The 22,783-nt window shown below is 45.2% G+C and overlaps 1 protein-coding gene across 1 annotated transcript in view; it reads right to left on the bottom strand.

The window, feature by feature from the left end:
- The window catches only part of DNER (delta/notch like EGF repeat containing), a 1,567,341-nt gene that overhangs the window by 986,860 nt on the left and 557,698 nt on the right, over window positions 1-22,783 (bottom strand). The window lies entirely within an intron of this gene.

Genomic DNA, 22,783 nt, shown 5'->3' with positions numbered 1-22,783 from the left:
TCTTATCACACATCCTAAAAAAACAATTAAAATGAATGTAGGAACCCAGATCTTCAGAACAGTAATCACATATACATGTGTGTCACCATCTTCATCAGGATATGAGCATCACAGAGTGGCAGAAGAGCATGTGATCAGTGAGAAAGGCTGCAGATTGCAAAGGGAAAACACGTAGAGAAGGCGAACATGCTGACATTGGCAAACCCCCAATGAAACAAGCCTCATTACATGTTAGCCGGTCCGGATTCAACTTGCCGGGTAACTACAAGTTCTGTGGCCATGTGGTCTTAGACCTGCCTGGTCTGACCTGGCCGGCATAACGCCACCGGCCGCAGACGGGCGCAGAAACACTGGCACAATTAACCACATGGTGCCGATGTTTCCACTTCCCCATTCCCGTGGAGTCCTATGGGATTTACAGAATGCCGGCTCAGGAATTACCGGATCACTGGGGCTGTAATGCCCTGGTAATTCCGGCAAGTTCACAGCCGGTACATCCCCACGAGTCCGGTGTCAGCCTGCCGGTTTTACCAGCACCTCTACCGCCGGACTCGTAATGAGTCCATCAAGGACACTGAATGACCATTAACACCGTTAGAACGTGCCACTACGAATCAGGGAGCAGGGAATGCTTGCTGAATGTGACTGTATACGCCCATGCTCCCTTCTCTGTGCCATCTCTATTCCCCACTGCTTCCCACTTCTATCCCTAGAGCACACAGCAGCCTGATTTCTCACAGGGCTTATCTCCCCGATGCTCTGCTAACTTTTATGGGCACCTTTGAGCTCCCTGCTTGCATCACTACTATGACGCCATCATGCCCACTCCCCACGCCTGCTGCTCTCTTGCTTTGCTTGGGTCTATCGCCTTGAGCTAATGGGCCATTACTGCCACGTTAAGACATCACGGTGGCCGTTAACGCCCCAGCAATGCCTATCTAGATATCACATCCTTCTTGGATACGTGTGTTTTTATTTAACAGGGATAATATACAGATGATTGTATCCCCAGCAGGGCATTCATTATGGGATAAAACAACCCCTAATGTGCGTATTAGGAATATTGCCAGTCACCAAGGAGATCCATGACAAAGAGATCACCCAACTATGAGGTGACTTGGAATATCGTATCCACGGTAGCAGGAATTACATTCCTTATAGTACAAGGTCACAACCAGCAGTTCGGATATACTGCCTACTGGTCAATTTAACAACCTTAAATGAATCAAATGCTCCCAACAAAAAACAAGCTGAGTACAGATAAATGGGTGCATGCTTCTTGTTGCCTCCGGCACTGCTAGTTTGATGTTTTAAAAGCCCGAGTCATCAGTACAGCATGCTACACAGAGAAGCAATACTCATTTATCTTCTCTGAAGAGGGCCTATGAGATGAACACAAATCATTTCAGTTATGGTAATTACGGGGCTCAGAAATGTATGTGTTGCTACCAAAGTACCAATTGTTTAAGCTGAAATGTATTTTACTTGTCACAAAATACTCCAGTCAAAATTGAAAATTGCTTTTTACTCCCTAAAAAATCCTTTTACACCCAACTTCCAAAAGTAGTGAGTAATAATACTCCCACCTCAAAATCGTATCCAAGTGAGTTCCTAAGTGAGCTGTTGAGGAGCTGCAGTGGCGAAGGACTTGGTTGTGCTTCTTTTTCAACGTTTCAACACTTCCTACAAGGACCTATGCGCAAGAAGAAGGTCTGCTTTTACACGGGAGGCGAAACACTGTGCACGGACTTTGCTGGCAGCCTACGTTTACCAGAACCCATTGCGTGGGTGTGTGAGACTCCGCTCCCAACCTTCCAGGAAACATACTTTTACACCGGGTGCTGCGTATCCTGCCCGCGCATCCAAGTGAGTTCCTAACTGAGCTGTTGAGGAGCTGCAGTGGCGAAGGACTTGGTTCTGCTTCTTCTTCAATGTTTCAACACTTCCTACAAGGACCTATGCGCAAGAAGAAGGTCTGCTTTTACACGGGAGGTGAAACACTGTGCACAGACTTTGCTGGCATCCTACGTTTACCAGAACCCATTGCGTGTGTGTGTGAGACTCCGCCCCCAACCTTCCAGGAAATGTACTTTTACACCGGGTGCTGCGCATCCTGCGCGGGCATCCAAGTGAGTTCCTAAGTGAGCTGTTGAGCTGTTTGGCTGTGTGGGTGAGTGTGAGTGGAGCTGCCTTCTGCATTATATGTGAGTGGATAAATGATTGCTTGCAAATCACTCTAATTCACCTTAGGCCATTTTATGGTATTTTGTTTTTACAAACATCAAAGTTTGTTTCAAAACAGATCAAAGCAGATTAGTCAAACAAGTGGTGGAAAATATGAATCCTCGTGGCAGACTTTACTCCTTAAAATCAGATATGCCGAATCTTGTCAATAGGTTTAACACCATTGAAAGGGAAGTTCATGTGACACATAAAGCGATCACTCTCAACCTTTAGCCCGTTCCACAAGGTGCTAGTGGAACTAGTGGATCCTCAACGTTCCAACCATATGGCCCGTCGACGCCAAAACCTTCCAATGGTGATAATGTAAATGTGCTTTGTTTGCAGGCTCAGCAGAGAAATGTGGGTGTGCGGAATGAATCAGGTATACCTGGTAGTGTGTGTGTGTGGGGGGGGGTGACACAAGTCTTATCTGATGACACTATATTGGCTTCTCCCTGTCCTATTCTAAGGAATAGATGGGGGCACCAGTCATCAAACTTACAGTCCTCGATCTCCCTGACACATGCGGAGGAGAACCCAGAGGAATCGATCTATGCAAGCCAATGTGAATCGCCCATCTCCATTCAGAGCTCGCATAGGAATCAAGAAAGTGTACGTTTAAATGAATCCTCCTTCCAAGCGCAATCTGTGTCCTTTGTGCAACCCAACCCTCGGCGCCCCACGCCATTACCGAGAGGAGAGAATTTGGATACACAGACCTCAATGACTCAAATGGCATTAACTGCCATTAATGCCACTTTATTTGCCCTATTCAAGTTGTTTGAAACCCTTGATCTAAAAATCACTAACAAGCATCCCAAGTGGATTGCATAGAGGCCTGGTTACAAAATAAAGATAATTGGCTGATTCGCGCTAAACAGCCCCCACTTGAAGATGAGGGGAGGGGGTGACTAATATTCACAGTAGCATTGAAATTGAGCCTTTAGATACTGACAATATACCAGTGATACTAGAAAATGCGGTTGGGTGTTTATCAGCTGTGCCTGCGATTGCAAATATAATTAGATCTGCAATGACGTCGCCTAATGCTTTGAATGCCCAGCCGATAAATTCATCATGCACAAGTGTTTTAGATTCACTGCTTAAATGCAGTGATGAAGGCACTAAACTGGCAAAACAAGTGAGAGATGACTGCACTGGAACTACCAGCAATAGTCGCTTTGGCACAAAGAAGGGAGAGGTTTGAGAAGTGCAGTAAAACAATAAAAAAATATACCCCAGCTAAGATATCCAAAATCATCACTAAATCCCTTTTTTAGGACTTGGACGATATCTAAATCCAAAACTGGGGGTATTACAGACTGTGGTGTGCCTTTACTTGACCAGGTTAGCAATTTAGGGCAACAAGAGTTACATGTAGGGAATGGCGTCACCAAGCCACCACCTATACATACTCCATTAAATGACCTTGTGCGGGAACTGGGAAAAAGTAAATCAGTTGGACAGGTACCAGCGGTGCATCCCACCTTGAACCCTCGAAGTGCCTCAATAAAGAACTTGGCAGTCGAGGAGGCCCTGATATCAGGGGAAAGAAATCTTGAAAGACCGGCGATGTTGACTGAATTAAGGAAAGCGGTTGATCTCTATCTGGCTGAACGTTTACACTGTGTGAATGATGAACGTGTGCAGCAAGGCCCAACCACACAAGGTAAATCTGTCACACGGGCAAGTTCGGTGAATGAATGTCTTCCTAAAAGAATAAACAGTCAAGATAACATCTCTCAGAGGCCCCAGCAAAGGGAAATATTGAGTGCCCCTGCTTTCAAGATCCACAGGTCAGTCAAATGGAAATGAGACGTGGGTCGTCTTGTCACTCGATAAATGTACAATCTGATTGCCACTCATTCATTTTGAAATGCAGAGAGGGGCCGTATAACACTTATAATGTTAACCGACAAAGTATTCTTAATGTGTTTGGTGATTTGGTCGAACTAGAAGATATTGGGTCTCGAGACATTGCTCAAGTGGAAAATCTTTCTGATATAATCAACTCTGTTGTAAGATTGTGGATGCCCTCTGGAGTAGTACTTAATGCTATTTGGAAAGTGAAAATGAAATTGTTTGAGATGGGATTTTTAATTGCTCAGGGCCCTGAGAGATTGGCAGTGAGAGTGAAAGCAGTCATACCCATACACGATAACATCTATACAAGTTCACGAAATGAGAGGTGTCCAGAGGTGGCATGGTCTACAGTTATGTAACCATCAACAAGCCACGACTCATTATCTTTCAGCGTGGCGAGTTGGAACACTCGAGGGCATTCCCACCTGAAAGAATCCATTAAAAGCTTCCCACAGCAATTTGATGTAATTGCTCTCCAAGAGACCTGGTATACTAAAGTTTCTATATGGGATAGTTATGATGTGGTATTAATACCCGCTAAAGCCGGTTTGAAAGGTCGCCCGTCATCGGGCTTGTTGGTGGCTATAAGGCTAAATCATGGGACCAGGTCGATGCACATATCCAACTGGTAAAAAATAAATGTTCACACCATACAATTGCACTTGTCAATATATATCATAACCCTTTGGGATTAACAGACTCAGCCTTTTATAAAGGATTGATGAGACTTTTGGACCTGATTGCAATTACGGCTGAGGTTACGGATACTCTTATAGTTGGAGACCTAAATTTAGATTGCATAAATATAACCCCAAAGAGGAAGGCAAAGGAGGTGTCAACCTGGGTGAACCTCACGAGGAATAGAATTTTTGGTATGCTGAACGGTGCAGTGGAGGGAGATATTCCACCACAACATACTTGGCACTGAGAAAGCTGTAAAAGCACAATCGATTACATATATGTCGACCAAAAGCTGTTTGATAAAACTTGTACTTTTGAAGTACTACCGCAAATCCAAAGTGAGCATCATTTGTTGGCCTTACACATACAGTGGGCAGGGATTAAACCATTGTGTACATGGATGTCCCAACAAGTTTCTGTTAATACGGCTAAAAAAAGATTGAAGTGGACACAAGCTAAATTGGTTGAATTTTCCAGACAAGTTAATCGGTACAGTAACTCCCCTGCTCTGATTCAGTACACAAAATTTCTTGAACCATTTAAAAACACCATTATACCATTGCAGGGTCGCAAACATTATATTCATGCATTTGACGCGCAAATTAAACATCGAAAAGCGGCATACCGTAAGGAGAGAAAATGGATAATAGCTTCCAATGTTAGTAACATCTTTCAGGCCTTAAGATCGGCCAAATGTAAGTATTTTAACTGGATATGAGGCAGACGATCTTTGAATTACCAAAAAGATAGCGAGCACATGCTGTCAGCAATGGCCTCAAAAAACTCAGCCTAAATTTGGGGGCTCCTAAACCATCAAGCGGGTTGGAATCAAGCTAATATGCAGGCAAGTGCAGTACAGGAACAACATGGGTAGACCACTACACAGCTTTATATGAAGATTGGGTGTTCAATCCAGGTGACTATATAAATAAAACTACATCAAAATGGCTACTAGAGTGCTCTGCAGAGACCATTGAAGTCATGATGAAAAATGTGAGTTTGTCTAGAGCGTCTAGAGCAGTGGGTCCTGATGGACTCCATAATGCCCTGTTTAAAGAAGACCCCAATATTGGGCAAAAACCCTCACAAAAATATTTAACCAAATTATGGTAAGCCGTAGATTACCAGATACATGGAAAACCTCCATCATAGTTCCCATATATAAAAAAGGGGACCGAACTATACGGAAAAATTATCGGCCAATTGCGCTTACCTGTCAAGTTGTTCGCCAAATTGGTTTTGCGTGAGTTTAATGTGTGGACAAGGTCGGTTAGATTGAGAGATCCCCAACAGGATGGGTTTGTTGCGGGATAAGGATCAAATGTCAATCTCCTCTCACTGAATGCAAAAAAATCGAATCGTCATACAACCAAACAATCACTTTTTCTTGCCTTTGTAGATTTACACGCAGCGTTCGATTCGATCTCCCGCGTGCTACTCATGGCTAAACTACAGAGAGATGGCTGTCCACCTGTATTACAAGACATTATTCACGCATTCCATTCAGACACTTCCATCCGCATCCATCTTACCTTGGAAGGACTTCTATCGGCCCCAATTAAGACTGCACGGGGCATTCAACAAGGCTGTTTATTAGCCTCAGCAATTTTCTATTACTCTATTACTTTATATACGATTCACAATACATCTTTTCAGATATATTATCTGACTCACCAATGTTAAATGGCAAGCCCATCACAAATTTAAAATATGCAGATGATATTGTACTCAAATCCAAAAACCCTGTAGGACTGCAAAATTTGCTTGTGAAATTCCAGTCATATCTAGAACTAAATCAGCTAATCAATACAAAAAAAACCCAAATAGTGAAATACTCAGCATATAAAAACAATCATGATAGATACATGTGGTCTATCAATCAGACCAAACTTGAGACAGTCAGTGAATATACCTACCTGGGAATCATCATTGAGGGTGGATCTAATCCAAAGAGGCAGATAGAGAGCATAGAAGAGAAACTAAAGACGGCAATACCTCAGGCAAAAATAATACTATTTCGCTATGGTAAGTTTACAATCCAACCTGCAATCCTGTATTGGAAGCTCAAAGTGATCCCTATAATTTTATATTGTATTGAAACACTACCAATTTGGCAAATACCAAATTTGGGAATATTAGAAGCCAGGGTTTGGCGAGCAATTTTGCATTTGCCGCAGTGTGTGCCGGGTTCGTAGTTACGATACAAATTGGGTATAAGTTCGCTTCATGCTCTCTACCAGTGGCGTCTATGTGTAAGATTTGAATCAACTAATATGCTGCATGTGATTGCGACATATATGTTCTCTTCATGTACCAAATTTGCCAAGTTATGTATAGATAAAATCTATGCAATTCTGGCAGATGCTGGTATATCGATTGACATGCTAATTAGAAATCCAGACAAGGCTAAAATATTAAATTACAGATGTGATTGGATTGGTACGAGAACATAATGTTTAAAATACCATCAACAGTGCAGATATAGGTTTTGGCCGAAACATCTTAAAGTGACTGAATCTTATCTGCTAAAATCACCATCTGTGGCCTTTAGAGCAGCCTTCCTAAGAGTTTGATTTGATTTATGGGCAACTAGGCAAGTACAAGCACGAAGGAAGCTAATACCTAATTCCTTGAGCTTCTGTAGATTTTGTGGAAATCCGAATGTAATAGAATCGATTGAACATCTCTTATGCCAGTATCCAAAGCTAAATAATGGAAGGAAAGTTCATTTTGGAAATGTTATGTCATTGTTGGAATACATTGATCAGGATCTTGCTTGGTCATATCTTGTATGTTTATGTGGGTGACTGTACATTTTTTACAATCCTTGAATTTAGACAATTGCAGTGCCACTGCTTAGGAAAACTAAAAAACATGAGTACCAATGGTAAATGAAGTCGAGTCCTTTTAATTTTATGAACACATGAATTCCTTTGCTTTCCCTATAATTTGTTTGATTATGGGTTGTGTTGTATTGTTTATGTTTATATTATGAACTTGGAAACTGAATTCTGAACATTATGTCTTTTAAAATATGTTTTATTTTTAAAAAAATTCTGTATATGAATTTATTGTATTTTTATTTGTATTGTATTGTATTGAAAAGCTGTTTAATGACAGCTAATACAATATAATACAATAATAAAATAAAAAAAATAGAAAATTGTATGTGGAGACCTTGTCACACCATTAAATCCCTTAAACTCTTGGGCGTTTGCCTTCTAGGATGAAAGAGTTCTGAATATGTAGGAATAAAGTACATCTGTGTGGCTGGAAAAAGCACACTAATATGCAGCTTGCAATGCATTGTAAACAACCATTTGAAACAGTTTGTTAGCAATGCATTTAAGAGTCAGTACTGTGGTTTAAATTAGTGACTACAACTCCAGCAGTTCACTAAGAGCAAACTACAAGAACTGTCTCTTCATCAACTTATTTGTACCAATTCACAAAGACGTTACACTGAGTAGCTCAAACCTTCCTTTGTGTTACCCTGTAAAGAGCTTTGCTATTCACAAAAGACGTTCCCCTGAGTACCTCCATCCTACACCTGCGGCGTAACTCTGTTGTGAATTGGTCACATTGTGTTTTACTGTCAGAGAAAGCTAATTCAGATGAAAGTGATCTGAAAGCTAGCCATGCTTTTAATTATTTAAGTGCTTTAATGGCAGCTGCAAATCTGCTTGTATAGTTGAAATTCAGACTGGGTGGTTTCTCTGTCAACAGGAACTGTGACACTAGCTGTAAGGGGTTATTACAGTTGGAAGTGATGTAAATGTTTTATTAATGGAGAATTGTGGAGCTGCAAGCAAACCATATGCCAATGTTATATAGAAATTGCAGGCTTACATGTATTATATATAGTGTAAGGGTGCAGAAGTAAGGCTCGGACACAACGGAAGCATGTTTTTGGATAAGGACTTTTATTAAATAAGAAAAGGTTGGAAAATGGCTTCTCTATCCCTCCAGCTAATAGGGGTTTCGCTACCTCAAAGAAAAACTAGTGAAATAGTCAGTAAGTCTGAAATGAAAAAGTCTGTCACTGTCATGTAACAAACAAACCTACTTCTATCCCTATCACTGATAATCTGAGATAACTATGCAAGGATGATCTCTTCTCAAAATAAACAGGGTTCTTGGTGTTTTAAATCGACGAAAAGTTCCCAGTTTCGCTCGTAATAAAGTGAAGCAAAATAATGTCCCATAAATATTACGATTTCAAAGCTAGGGTTATGCTCCTTTCCTCTAGACTTCTTGTCCTAAGGTGTTGGATAACTCACGAGGAGCTCTTTCTCAGCTTCACAGTTCTTATATCCTATCAGCTTGGCACGCTCTGCTACCAAGCATAGGATTCCTTTTATCGGTCATAGGGTTCTTGGCCTTCTGATTTTCAATCTCTCATGTGGGTGCGGGTTCCAGACTTGCAATACTTTATACAGCTTGGTTCACTCTCCTGCCAAATAAGTGTTGTTTCTTGGGCTACCTCCTTTCCTCTTACAGCATCCCAGACTTTCTTTGCTTTAGACTTTGGCTTCTGGTATGGGTGCAGGTCCCAGACTAGCACTGTTGCATTGTATCTGCTTTGTTCACTCTCCTGCCAAGAATACAACTGTCTCTTATTCATTTCATGGTTCCAGACCATCTCTTTTGAGTGTGGGTTCCAGACTTGCACTGTTGTGTTGTTTCCACTTGGTTCACTCTCCTACCAAGTATAAAACTGTCTCTCATTCATGTCAGGATCCCAGACACTCCCTTTTTGGCTCCTGTGCTCACCCTGTTGCTCCCACAGACCTCTTACAGCTCCCATGCAACCAGTATACCTGTTTGCTTCCTTCTGTGGTGTACCGGCGGTTCCAGAGCAACTTTATCCGTTCTGGGGGTCAAGTGGTGTTCGGGCATCAAGCGGGGTCTGTAGTGCCTCTGCAGACTGAAGCTTCCCTCCAGCAGCGCGTTCTGACTCCTCCGTGCTTCACCGGGTCCTGCGCCTCACGTCAGCTGCTTCGGTACATGGCACCCACTATTGCTCTTTGGGGGATGTCTCTCTCCGTCTCACATTTCTCCTGTGGTTCCGTTTATGCTTGAAATGACTTCAAGTTCCCACATCGGACTGATGTACTGGTTAGGCCCAATTACTAGCCTTTGGAAATTAGACCACTCATTCTGCTTCTTTCGAGTGATCTTTGTACTTCTAGGAATCTTCGTCACAGTATCAGCCTTAAAACGACATACAGGATAATATGTATTATTTGAATTTTCAGCATTGTCATGTAGATTAGGTGGACTGATTTGACAATAAAATATAACAGCTCTATTCAGGGAGGCGACAGTAGGATTTAAAGTTGGAGAAGGGGTTGGAGGTAGTTAAGCGGGGTGATACAGTGTTCTCTGGTGATGGTCGCCCCCAATCCCATAGAGGGATTCCCTTCCCCATGTGATCCTCCCTCAGTGCACCACTGCCAGGGTGATTATTGTTCTGTGGATACACTGCCTGGCCCAGTGGAAACTGTCTCCCCCTAGGGAAAAAGGGATGACATCCTCAGATTTGTCACAATTGTATAAAGTACCTCAAACTGCATGAGTTAAAGGTATTGCAATTCATTGAAGAATTCCTTGACCATAATGATTGATGAAGTCACAGGGTGATTGCCGCTATAAATCCAAGACTCTCTGGAGTGATATGACATCTTTTTTCTACTACAGTTTGTAGAATTTATTTGAATAAAATGTATTGTGTTTCATTAAACAAGGTGTACTGTCATTACGAGCGAGCGAGAACTATACTAAGAACATTTGCTTTCTCCATATAACTATATGATATAAGTGATGACTGGAGCTAAAATCATGTAAGCCTGGCATGTGTTTATACAATGCTCAACTTGCAACAGACCCCATTAATCAGTAACAAAACCAGCAACTGAGATGAACAGACATAGCTTTGTGCATTCCAAACAAAGGTTCTTAATGGGAAAATAGGAGGAATGTAAGCCTTTTACGTTCCAAATTCTGAATGTTCATGAAGATACACTTTTTTCAAGGGGAGCCATTATAACATGTATTAATCCGGTTATTCAGTTAAAGGCTGTTTAAAAAAAACAGATGTCAACATTAAAACCTAACATTTAACCTAAGCAGAGCAATAAGCCATCATCAAGTATGTGTCTGTTCCATGACCTTTGTTTCGAACAGATTTGGCAGCATATATTTTCTGTTAATACAGCTCTCCAACGAACGGCAATGCATATCCTTTTAAATAAAAAGTGCAATTAAAGACACCAAATAATGAAAACACATTACTGGCTCTAACCTTTTAACCATTTGCTGAATTCAAAAACAAAGAATAGATTTGAATTAAGAAAGTGTTCCCTATCAGGTCCCAATAAATATAATATGTTAATATGTGTGAGTGATTATTAAATATACATATTGTAATAACCCTATCATGATGTCTACAAATTCAGAATTGTATTGTGATTCTGACTAAATATGCCTCAACAATGCACTGGCCCATGTTGAAAAAAATAAGAGAATCTCATTTTTCAGTCCAATTTCATCATAATTCCAGACGGGAGGTGTGAAACACATCTCATTGTGACATGGCAAAACACACTCGCCCAATTGAATCAAAGGGGAAGAGTGTGAGTATCTGAAGGGAGTCTATCACAGGCCCCATCCAATCCAATATTGCTGCATCAAATGATGCTGCATGGGTGAAGTTTGTCAAGTATTTAAACTCAAACACATTGGCAGTTGGTATTGATATTGATATTTTATTTCTTTTTATTTCTATCACGCTTGTACACAAGTGTTTCAGAGCGCAACAAGGCAAGGGAGGGGAACAGGGGAGAACAAAACAGTGATCTTACTAGTAGATCAGTGACATTGAGACTGCACAAGTGCATGGGAGAGGGAGAGGGGAAAAGTGCATGGAAGGGTGTAGAAGTAGAAAGTGCGAAGCAGAGGAGAAACAGACAAATAACAATAAATAAATAATAAAGGCAACAAACAGTGTTAGTGCAGCTAGCAATTTGCAAGTGCTAGGTTTAAGGCAGCAGACAGGGTAGGTCTGATAAGTGCAGCAAGAAAAGCGGGGCTGAATGGGTACAGATACAGACTGTTCTGACTCCTCCTAGATCTCGCTTGATTGCCAGCCACAGGGGGGGTAATTTACCTTGAAGAGGTCTGCGAGGTCTGGTGATATCTGAATTCCCAGGTGGCAGAGTCCCTCCACCCGTTTAAAGAAATGAAGGTGCTCAACGTATCGCCTCTCTCTCCTCGAGCTGGCCCACTGTAAATGCGACTGACTTTCCTAAATTAACCTTGTAGCCCGCGAGGGACACATATCATTCCAGACAACTCAGTACCTCAGGGACTGATGGGGATGGGTTGGAGAGATATAACAATACATCGTCAGCAAATAGGCTTATCTTACAGTTGGAGTCCCCTATCTTGATGCCTTGGATTTTATCATTTACCCTAATTGCTATAGCACAGGGTTCCATTACCAATGCGTATATAGGGGGCAGTGGACACCTCTGCCTCGTGCCTCTTTCCAATGGAAGGGGTTCCGATTCCACACCATTTACCACCACCCTTGCTGAAGGGCTGGAATAAAGGGCGGCCATCCATCCTCGCCACTTGGGCCCCATCCCCAGAGATGACAAAACTCCCTCCATAAATGCCCACCTCATCCTATCAAACGCCTTTTCTGCGTTTAGGGATAGGAGAAGGGCGCCCTCTGCTCTGACCCCTTTTGCACTTAACAAGTGCAGGGTTGTACGCATACTGTCAGCCCAGTGCCTATTTAGTACGAAGCCAACTTGGTCTGGGTGGATCAGTCGGGGGAGACATTTTTCAAAGCGCGTCGCCAAGATCCGGGTAAAGATCTTCACGTCTGTGTTCAAGAGCGAGATGGGCCGATATGAGCCACATTCCGCCGGGTCCTTGCCAGGCTTGGGTATTACCGTGATCATGGCCTGCAAGAATGTCGGTGGGATGGTTTCCGGGGTCTTAAATTGGTTGAACAGTTTAGTCAATGGTTGTATGAGCCCCGATTGATATTGTTTGAAGAAGTCCACTGTGTATCCGTCCCCCCCAGAATCTTGCCCACCTTTAATTGTTTGATGGCCCCCTCAACCTCTTCCTTCGATATTTCCTTTTCAAGTACCCCTCTTTCCAGTTCTGTGAGTTTGGGGAGAGGGTGGGCCTCGAGGTATCTCTGGATCTCCTCCTGAGATTCCCCATCCTGCTTACTATACAGTACTTCGTAAAGCTCTGCAAATGACTCAGCTACCTGTGTGGTTTTTGTTTGGATGTTACCTGCCTCATCTCTGATGCCTTCCACCCATCTACCGGCTCTGTTTCCCCTCAGCCTGTTTGGCAGTAGAGTCCCAGCTCTATCTCCCTTCTCGTAATATCTCTGCTTTGTATATCTCATTTTTTTGACCACCTCTCCAATCAGGACTGTGTATAGGGCTTGTCTTTTCTCCCTCATTTCACCCAGGAGGTTTTCACAGTCTACATTGCCCTTAGAGAGCTGTGCCCTTATTGCCCTTAGGTCTTCGCAGAGTTTGGATTCTATAAGTGCTCTCTCCCGCTTCATCCTCGAACCCTCTGCAATAAGGAGACCCCGGAAGGTTGTCTTTGCCGCTTCCCAAACTGTGGCCATTGGGACCCCCCCTGTGTCATCTGTTATGGAACAGGCTTCTCTTTCTTTTTGTAAACATTCTTCGAACACCTGATCTCTCAGAGGGTGTCGTTACCGTGCCATCTATATTACTTCGGGGTGCCCTGTAGACGCCAGTCCATAACAAGAAGTTCGTGATCCGACCAGGTCACAGATTCGACCGTTGGAATCACCAATCTCCCCTCCCCCCTTCCTCTGACACAAGTAGAAGGTCAATTCTGGTATATGTTTGGTGTGGAGGGGAGAAGAATGTATATCCCCCAACATTTTCGCCATACATCCACCCAATAGTATTCTTGCAAGAGGTCCCTCATAGTACGGTTATCCTTGATGGGTGCCTTCGGCCCAACCACTTTAGCGGACCACCAATCCAGCCGGGGGTCTGTGATGAGGTTAAAGTCTCCCCCCAAAATCTGCCCATTCATCCATAACTTTAAATACTCTATGGATGAATCCAATTTGGCCAACATTGGGTGCATACAGAGTGGCTAGTGTGACTCAGACGCCCTGGGACAGTCCCTTGATCCCCAAAAATCTTCCCCCAAAGCCCCTTTTTATCTCAACATCGGTGAGGTGCATTGATTTTCCGAGCAGAATACCTACTCCCTCCTTCTTAGAGGACTTATGTGAGGCCCAAAAGTTCCTTCCTATCTCCCTTCCCTTTATCGTCGATTCCACACCTCTCTTATAGTGTGTTTCTTACAAGAAGAGGACTGATAGTTTTTGTTTTCGGAACATACTGCTTGTGAGAGAACGCTTGTTCTGGGAGTTGAGTCCCTTCACGTTGAGCGTGCCAACCCGACCATCAACCATGATCATAACTACCTTTGCCCTGAAAAATTGCAGTGTGGTCCCCCTGTATCTTTTCCTTACTTAACCCATAGTTCCATGGCGTGGCATCCCATTTACCCTCATCCCTCCCCCTCCCTAAGCCATCGTGGATGTTTTGCCACCTGAGGTTTCACCATGAATCGGAGGGAGTTTCCCCAACATTAGTAAGTGGGTGCAAGCACTTCCCGAATCACAGCACCACCCGAGCCTCCCGCCCGGCAGGTTCCAAACCTTATGTCGCATCAATTAAACCGATTCCTTGCCAATCATGGCAACCCCAACAAACAACATGTGGTTCCCCCCAACTTGAGGAATTCCCCCAGGATTGTGTAAACAAGTGTAGTACAGAGATTAACATCATGGCTTTTCCAGTGTAATCATGAGGGCCAGCCACGGCCAGCAGGCGGGTGTCTTGTTTTCTGGAACTTCCGTGTACCCTTCACCTTGTGTTTCCCTTGAGTCAAGTCGAGGCCCTGTGGAGCTCGAGTAGGGTCCCTGTCAGCCCCACTCCAATCTCTAGATGATCCCGGGGGTTCCCTGACTAGCTCGTCCATGGATCTTTGGATGTCTTCTTCGGTCACAAGGTGGTGGCGCTCCCCTTGCCATTCGAATGCCAAAGAGAACGGATGTCCCCAGCGGTATCAGACCCCCTTTTGCTGTAGCCACCTGGTGATCGTTGCACATTTTTTCCTCATCTGTAGCGTGATGGCGGACAGGTCCTGGTAGATCGCCACCTTGGAGTTACTGTATTGTATGTCTCTCAGGGTCCTCGCCCTCTCAAGTATCCGTGCTTTGTCTCTGTAGTAGTGAAATTTGGCGATGACCGAGCGTGGACCCCTTCCACCCCCGCCAGCCCCGGTGGGCTCTGTCGATCAGGACCGTCTCCCAAGAGTCGGTACCTAAGACAATCCTGATGATATCTTGTACCTTGCCCTCTAAGCTCGTCTAGGTCTCCCCCTACTCCTCTGCCAAGCCGAAGATCCGGAGGTTTCTTCTCTGTTCGCGGTTCTCCATATCGTCCACTTTGCGATGAAGTTCCCCCTCTCGCTGCTGTATCTCTCTGAACCTTGCCTCCAGTTGTGTTTCCAGGAGGGTGGTAGATGCGGTGTCCGGTCAAATGGTCGAAAATAAATGGTCGAATGACCATTTGATCGAATCAAAATGGTCGGGAAAAAAAAGGTCGATTTTTTTATTTATTTATTTATATATATTTTTAAAGTATTGGCTGCTTAAAAAATATTTTTAATAAAGAAAAAGAGGGATTGGGGGGAACCCCCCCCCCCATAAAATAAATTTTTTTTTAAAAAATTCGACCTTTTTTTTTCGACCATTTTACTTCGATCAAATGGTCATTCGACCATTTGGTTTTCGACCAAATGACTGGTAACCGGTAGATGCCTAGTTGTTTTCAACCCCCTCCATTCGGTCCTCGAGGGTAGAAACCTTAGAGATGAGGTCAGCCAGCTTAGTTCCCATGTCCGTTCTCATCCCTCTAATTTCCTCGAGGATTGTTTGGATGTTCATATTAGAGGCTTGAGCAGTGGAGGGTCCAGTCTCCATGGCTGAGTTTCCAGGTATAAATTGGTATTTCGCCAGAGTTTCCCTCCAATTTAGGGGTTGCTTCTCCCTCGGCGTCTCCGCAGTTGTTCAGTGGTTTCTCTCCGGGTCTAGAGTTCACCCCCCTTCCCCACTCTAGTAGGCACGGTACATCATATGATTGGCAAGGTCTCGCAGTCAATTACACTTACTGGGGATGCCAACCATCCACCGGGCCCACTTCCACGACCCCCGGTGTGTTTTACTCCTTAACACCTCCTGGATTAGTCCCTTGGTAGTGCCCTAGTGCTCTCTATGTCCCTGTATTTGGGGCTCCAGGCGGTTAGTTGTTAGCACCTCTGGGTTTAGTGCCGTGGGTCATCTCCTACTTTGGCAGCCCCCTGCCTGTCGCTACCCCATGTGGCCAGGAGGGGGTGACAGCCCGAAGGGGGATGATGTGTGTCACCCGCCCCACTGTCTGGTGGTGCACCCAGTTCGGCCTCTGCAGGTGCACCGGGGCTATTGTGGGGCTGTTGGGGTGTTAACCCAGGTCCAGGTATATGTGTCAGTGTTTAAAGATGTCACCAGAGGGCTGGAGCAGGACAGTAATGTGGGGGGGGGGGGTCTCCCTCAGTGGAGTGTCCTTTTTATTCCTTGCTTGGGGCTCCACTGCCAACGGGCACACACCTTGCACCTCGCTTCCCGGGAAGTTTTGGCGAGCCACGAAGGACCCTGGGCACGCTCTCGCGTCGGCCCAGGCCCAGGAGGAGAAAGCTCAAAGGGAGCCGCGGCGGCAGGTGGGGGGATCCCGGAAGGGGCTCCACCAGCCGCGCTCTGCCGGCGGCAGGTGGTGTTAAAGCCCAGCCGGGTGCCGAAGTGAGGAGGGGAGGCCTGGGCGCGCTCCACGACGGCCCGGGCGGGCCAATAACCCCGCCGATGGAAATGGGGGGGCGAAGAAAACTCTGCAAGGGCTCCCTTTGTTGGCAGGGGCCCCGTGTGTCTCTGGTCGTGCCGCTGCTCAGGCCGATCCTTTTTTCCCACGCCACTCAAGGCGCAGAGGGCGGGTGGCCCGCCGAGGGTCCCGCATTCATGGTACCCGAGGGGGGGCTCCGGCTCTCCCCACTGGATGTCTCAGTTGGGACGCTGGTAAGCCGGTTGATGGGCCAGCTGAAGTGCGCGGCTCTCCCTCTGCTGGGTGTGGGGCCGCACCAGTCTCTCCACTCGCGTGGTTCTCTGGGCCAGATGGGGGAGGCGAAGGCGCCCAACAACTTTGGTGGGTATCTCCTGAACGGGAGCAGCCTCGAGCGCCAGCCAAGTGTCCCCGGACACCTCATAGCTTCACAGTGCTAAATATCGCAATCTGGAGGGGGAGCTTTCCTTTTTCTGCAATAACTCCTCGTCTCTCCTGGGGCCATTAGGGGAGCTTGCAAATCAGGCAGCCATCTTGCCTGCGCACCCTGGTGGCCTCCTCTAAAGCCCTACTTTTAAAGGACCTAGGGGCATCCTATGTGTATGTATAAACAGTAACATTTTGTTTTTATTCTCTGCTCTCATGGCAGTAATCAATAAGGAGTCCCCTACTGGGAGTGTTAGCTTGTAACTGCCTGAGAGCAGAGAATGCAAACACTATTTTTCTTTCTTTATTACTTTTTTTGTTCATGTCTTCTTCCAATTGTTCTTCCTTTTTCCTCTATCTTTCTACGTTACCATGCTTACTTCTTCCCCTCTCTCTGTGTATTTTACTCTCCTTTTCTACTCGGTGACACCACCCACCACCCTTTGGCTGTAGCAGGCACGTTTTTGGGATCTTCTTCAAAGCTGAGGTCAATGCAGCTGCCCCATGGACGTGCTACCGCAGGTAAATTTTGTTAGTCTGGATGGTTGAAAGGCTAGATGTGCCTCTGGCCCAGCTCTTGCCACAAAACGAGCCTCCTGCTTCTGCCGAAAACCACATCTCACTATCATTCAGTCCAACATGAAAGGTGCCTGCTTTGTGGTGGGGCTTACAGGGGCCTAGTGACATCACTATCTGGCTGTTGTAGATAAAATATCTATTCAAATTATTTTTTCTTCTTACAAAAAACATGTGACATTAGTAATTGCTTCAAATAGGGACATTAAATACAGGCAATTCTATATGAAATACAGTGTGAATTTGCAGTATAGAGTAAGTCCAAAGTAAAGCATATTAACACCTGGGGAGGGTGAGCAGCCAATCAGGCAGCGGATCACTGGCAAAAGTTCTGTTGGTTCTCTCCATGAGCACCAATCTGGCTTCAGAGCTGCCAGAAGCACGGAAACTACTCTCCTGAACATCCGTGAAGATCTGCTCTCCAACCTTGACTCTAACATTCCCTCTGTCCTGATCCTACATGATCTCTCCTCTGCCTTCGACACAGTCAACCATACCATCCTGCTGAACCGTCTCCCCGACAACCTAGGTATCACTGATCAGGCTCTGGCTTGGCTGACCTTGTTCCTCTCTGATCGACCCTCCCAGGTACAACTTGAGTGCTTCCTATCTTATATCTCCCTTTCTACCTGTGGTGTTCCCCAGGGGTCTAACCTCTTGCCCTGGCTTTTCAACCAAAACCTGGCAAGTCCTGCCTACTGCATTTCCATTTTCTGCTCTAATTTCCAGTGCTATGCTGATGACACGCAACTCATTTTCAGGCTTCGTTCAGCCCCCTCCTCTCCTTCTAATCACCATTGAAAATTGGTGTGCCGCCAACGATCTTTGTCTAAATGCCAACAAGACTCAGATCCTCCTCATTGGTACACCTGTACAACTCTTTCCACTCACTCTCTGGCTGGCCTCCTTGACCCTCCTCGTACCTCTACCTGCGAGGCCAAGAACCTTGGGGTCATCTTTCACTCCACACTTTCCTTCTCCACACACATTTCTGACATCTCTAAAAAGTCAAAATTCTTACTGCATCTCCTCAGAGGTACTCTGCCTTTCCTCTCCTTCCCTCAGAAGCTTACTGTCTCCCAAGCTCTGGTTCTCTATAGGTTGGACTACTGTAACAACCTCTTCCTAAATCGACCTGCCTCCACTCTCCGCTCTTGACAACTAATCCAGAACAGGACTGCAAGACTTGTCCATGGCCTCAAGCTCTGGGATCATATCTCTCCAGATCTGAAATCACTTCATTGTCTCCCAGTGGATGCAAGGATCACATTTTAAACCCTCTGCATTGTCCACAAGGCTTTCTGGGGCCTGGTGCCAAAATACCTTCAACTATCCCTCCGTAAACACCTCCCCTCTCAAGCCCTTCGCTCCTCTACTTCTAACTCCCGCCAGGGTCAGTCGTTTTTTCAAAGAAACGAGCTGGGGGTAAATCTTCGTCTTCGGCTGGGGCCTATCTTTGGAGCAGCCTCCCTGACACCTTGAAACTTAAGGAGAAGCAACTCCGGTTCGAGAATCACCTCAAAGCCTTCCTCTTTACTTCTGCCTTTGCCCCTCTTCTACCCTGCTGATCTGTTTTCTCTCTCGGCACTGTTCATCTGGCCAACCCCGGTCCTTCGGGCCCAGGTACCTGCTTCACCATGCCACCCTCCTGCACTGCTTTCGGGCCACCCCATGAACTGGGGTATGTATCTGTACCCTTACAGACCCCCACCCACTTCTCTTCTGTACTTATTAGATATACCGTATCTGCTTAAGCTAGCACTTGCCACTTGCTGGTTGCCCTACCATCTTTATTTGTTTATTAATTGTACTTATTTTTTTATTCTGTTCTCTCTGTTCCGCTCTTTCCACCTCTCCACCTTCCATGCACCTCCTCCTTTTTCCCTTTCCCATGCACTTGCACGTTCCCAATGTCACTGGCCTAGTAAGATTGTTTTTTGTTCTCCTTTGTTCCCCTCCCTTTACCTGATCACGCTCTGAAGCACTTGTGTACGAGCGCAATATAAATAAAATATAATTTAATTTCAACCACTGATCTCAGCCTGCATTCCATGGAACCTGCAGACTGCCTCCTCGCCCAGACCGCCATCTTCTCCCCACCCTCCTTTACCTTTTTTCTTTATATTCCCAACCCCCTCTCCAGCCTGACTTACCTGATTGCGGCAATGGGTCGTCTCTGCTTCTCTCCGTCTCTGTTTGACAGCCGGAATGGAAATGGAAAGGGGCTCCGGAAGGAGCCCCATCTTCCATCTCCGTGGCGGCTATCTTGGTACTGTCCTTTCTATGAATGAACAGGATGCAACGAGGCATCCCATTCAGTCATAGAAAAGACACTGCTATCAGAATGCAAGGTTACCTTTTTGGTAACCCGAGGTGCTAATGATGTTAGCAACCTGTTCCATGTGGTACACAACAGGGTAACGCACGCGGGCCTCGTTAAATGCCCTCGCTTCACTCAGGCTTTTAACTCAGACTGCTGGGCCGTTGCCCTCCGGTGTAGCCCATGGAACGGGTTACTAATGCCATATTAAGGACTGAGAAAGGAGAGTCTCTGAGATTTGTATGTTATGTAACTGGAACGGGAGTAGAGATGCTACTGGTGGGATGGAGTAATACAGAATTGCAACTAATGAGGTAAAACCAATTGATTTTCATCCACAAATGTATGGCGTTGATACAGTCAGTATGTAACACAATGAAGATCGCTGGGTTACATACTGGGTTGCTGTCATTGGGACAGATTCTGTCAGTGGTACAAGGGAACCATAAATAGCTTGAAAGGCAGAGATTGTTGTTGAGTTGGAATCTGGAAATGCAGCATATTCCAATGGATCTGAAAATGCCAACTGGGCCAACCCACACAATTGAATTGCAATGGACAGGATGTAACATGAGAGCTCAATTTTATGGCCTAGCAACAGCCATGGCAACCTCCTTAACCCTCTTAAGAACAGACCTGCAACAAAGCAGCTCAATGTGTTCCTTGTTCTCATTTAACTGTGGTACATGTTACATTTTTGTACTACGTACTGGCTCCTTGCAGGGTGCAGCAGCTTTGAGTGCTGATGTGTTGCAGCCTGCCTTATAAGAAATCTTACAGGTTGTGGTGATTTCATTACTAAAGCATATGCCCAAATGTGTCTCATTCCTTTGGGCTGCTGGCGATGTGGTGCAGATTGAGGCTGCATTTCACAGCACAGCTGGTTTCCCTAATGTTGTGGGTGCAATTGAATGCACACACATCCACGTCATAAGCCCTCAAGCCATGGAGGAAATCTGCCAGATTCTGAAAACGTACTACTCAGTCAACATACAGATGTATATGCAAAGTAGAGCTAATCATCACTCACTGCTTTGCTAACTTTCCTGGCTCTGCCCATGATACGTTCACCTTGCAAAGTACATCATCCATGGGTCAAGACAGAAACTGGATTTTGGGTAGGGGTGGCACACCAGATAACTGGTGTTAAAGGTGATGTTTTTACTTAACTTGGTGAAATGAGTATGGCAATTGACATATGTTTACTACTATGTAGGTGACAGTGCACAGAACCAGAAACCCACACACAAAGGCAGGAATAAACAATAGTTTCACCCACATCCAAACAAGGAATTCCATTGAGCATTTGGAGCACTGAAGGGGTGTTTTTGGCACCTTGATGCCAGTGGTGTTACCCTCATGTATTCACCTGAGAAAGTGCTACACAAACTTGCCACTACTAGTTCAGGATGACAGTGTGCCCTGCGAAGACGCATGTGTTAACGGCGCAAAGTAAGGGAGGGGGGTCATTCGAAATGTCATTACATTAAAAGAGACAGGAATTACATGAAAGGTACAGGAAGTAATCAGTGGGCTCATTTCAGTGCTGGCAACCGAATATTTGGGAAAATACAATAGCATTTTCAACATGATGTTTGCCATTCATGGCATTTATGGCATGCATACCGCAAACCATTTCAAATGGTATTCATAAAAGACGTGTCGCTGGTTGAACCTAATACTAAACAACATCCGAGCCCCTTTGGGCTCACTACCAAACTGCTCGATCAACATATTGGAAAACATGAAGGTAAAAGAAAATGCTGAAAAACAAAAGTACACTGCACGTGCAGCCGCAACTATTCTCAACAATGATCAACCGGCATTCTACTGACAATAAACATTCTCCACAATTCCTAACATGGACATACCGTCACAATAAACATACATGTTGCATACACATTCATGTACGTCACACTCCACAACGTCCGTTGCTTGGTCCTGTTGGCAATCCACTGCCACATTCTTCCTGTGCACACGTTGGTTCTGGTGGGTCGCACTTATCGCCCAGAATGGATGTTGTGGCATCATCTGGGACCTTCCTGCTTGCTGTAAGGAGGTTCTATTCCTTCACGTTAGACTCAAGGGTTGCGGCCAGCCCCCGCACACACTGGCTGGGACGGTGTATGACTGCGGCAATGTATCTTTGGGGTGGTCTGCTTCTGGTTTTGGGTGACTATTGTGAGTCTCTCGATGGACTGGGTTAGCTTGGCTACACTTTCTCTTATGCATCCTATCTCCTGAACCACACAGACTCTGTCCTCACGCGCAAAGCTGTTTGCCTATTTCTCTGATGTGCTCTGTGTCAACAGCTGTGCCGTAATGCCCTTCATTGACTCTGTTTTGGTCTTTGGCCCTCGTGATGAGCTCTCACTCAGAGGACTCACGGTCTATCTGCCCTTTTCTGGGACCAGCGTCCACTTGCTGTGGATTAACAGTTCCTGATGGCCCGTAGACACCCCCTTGATGACCATTGTGTTCACGATCCCCTCAACCACCATAATGCTGGAAAGCACATTAGCAACATCATCGGTGACCTGTGGCAACACCATATCGCTTGTGGTTGATTTGTTCTTTTAAGAGCATACCTGTCAAAACTTGTCTCATGGCCCACATGGCGGTCCTCCTCTGATCGTGGGAGTGTCATTTGAAGGCAAATCACAAACCCTATACTTCTCTATTTCGTTGGTTGCGTATGGCCCACACCCACTTGCTCAATGTGATATCTATGAGT

This window comes from Ambystoma mexicanum, chromosome 10 (genome assembly GCF_040938575.1).
Source record: "Ambystoma mexicanum isolate Mex_15411 chromosome 10, UKY_AmexF1_1, whole genome shotgun sequence".
In the NCBI taxonomy this organism is placed as follows: Eukaryota; Metazoa; Chordata; class Amphibia; order Caudata; family Ambystomatidae; genus Ambystoma; species Ambystoma mexicanum.
This window is presented reverse-complemented; position numbering and strand designations above follow the sequence as displayed.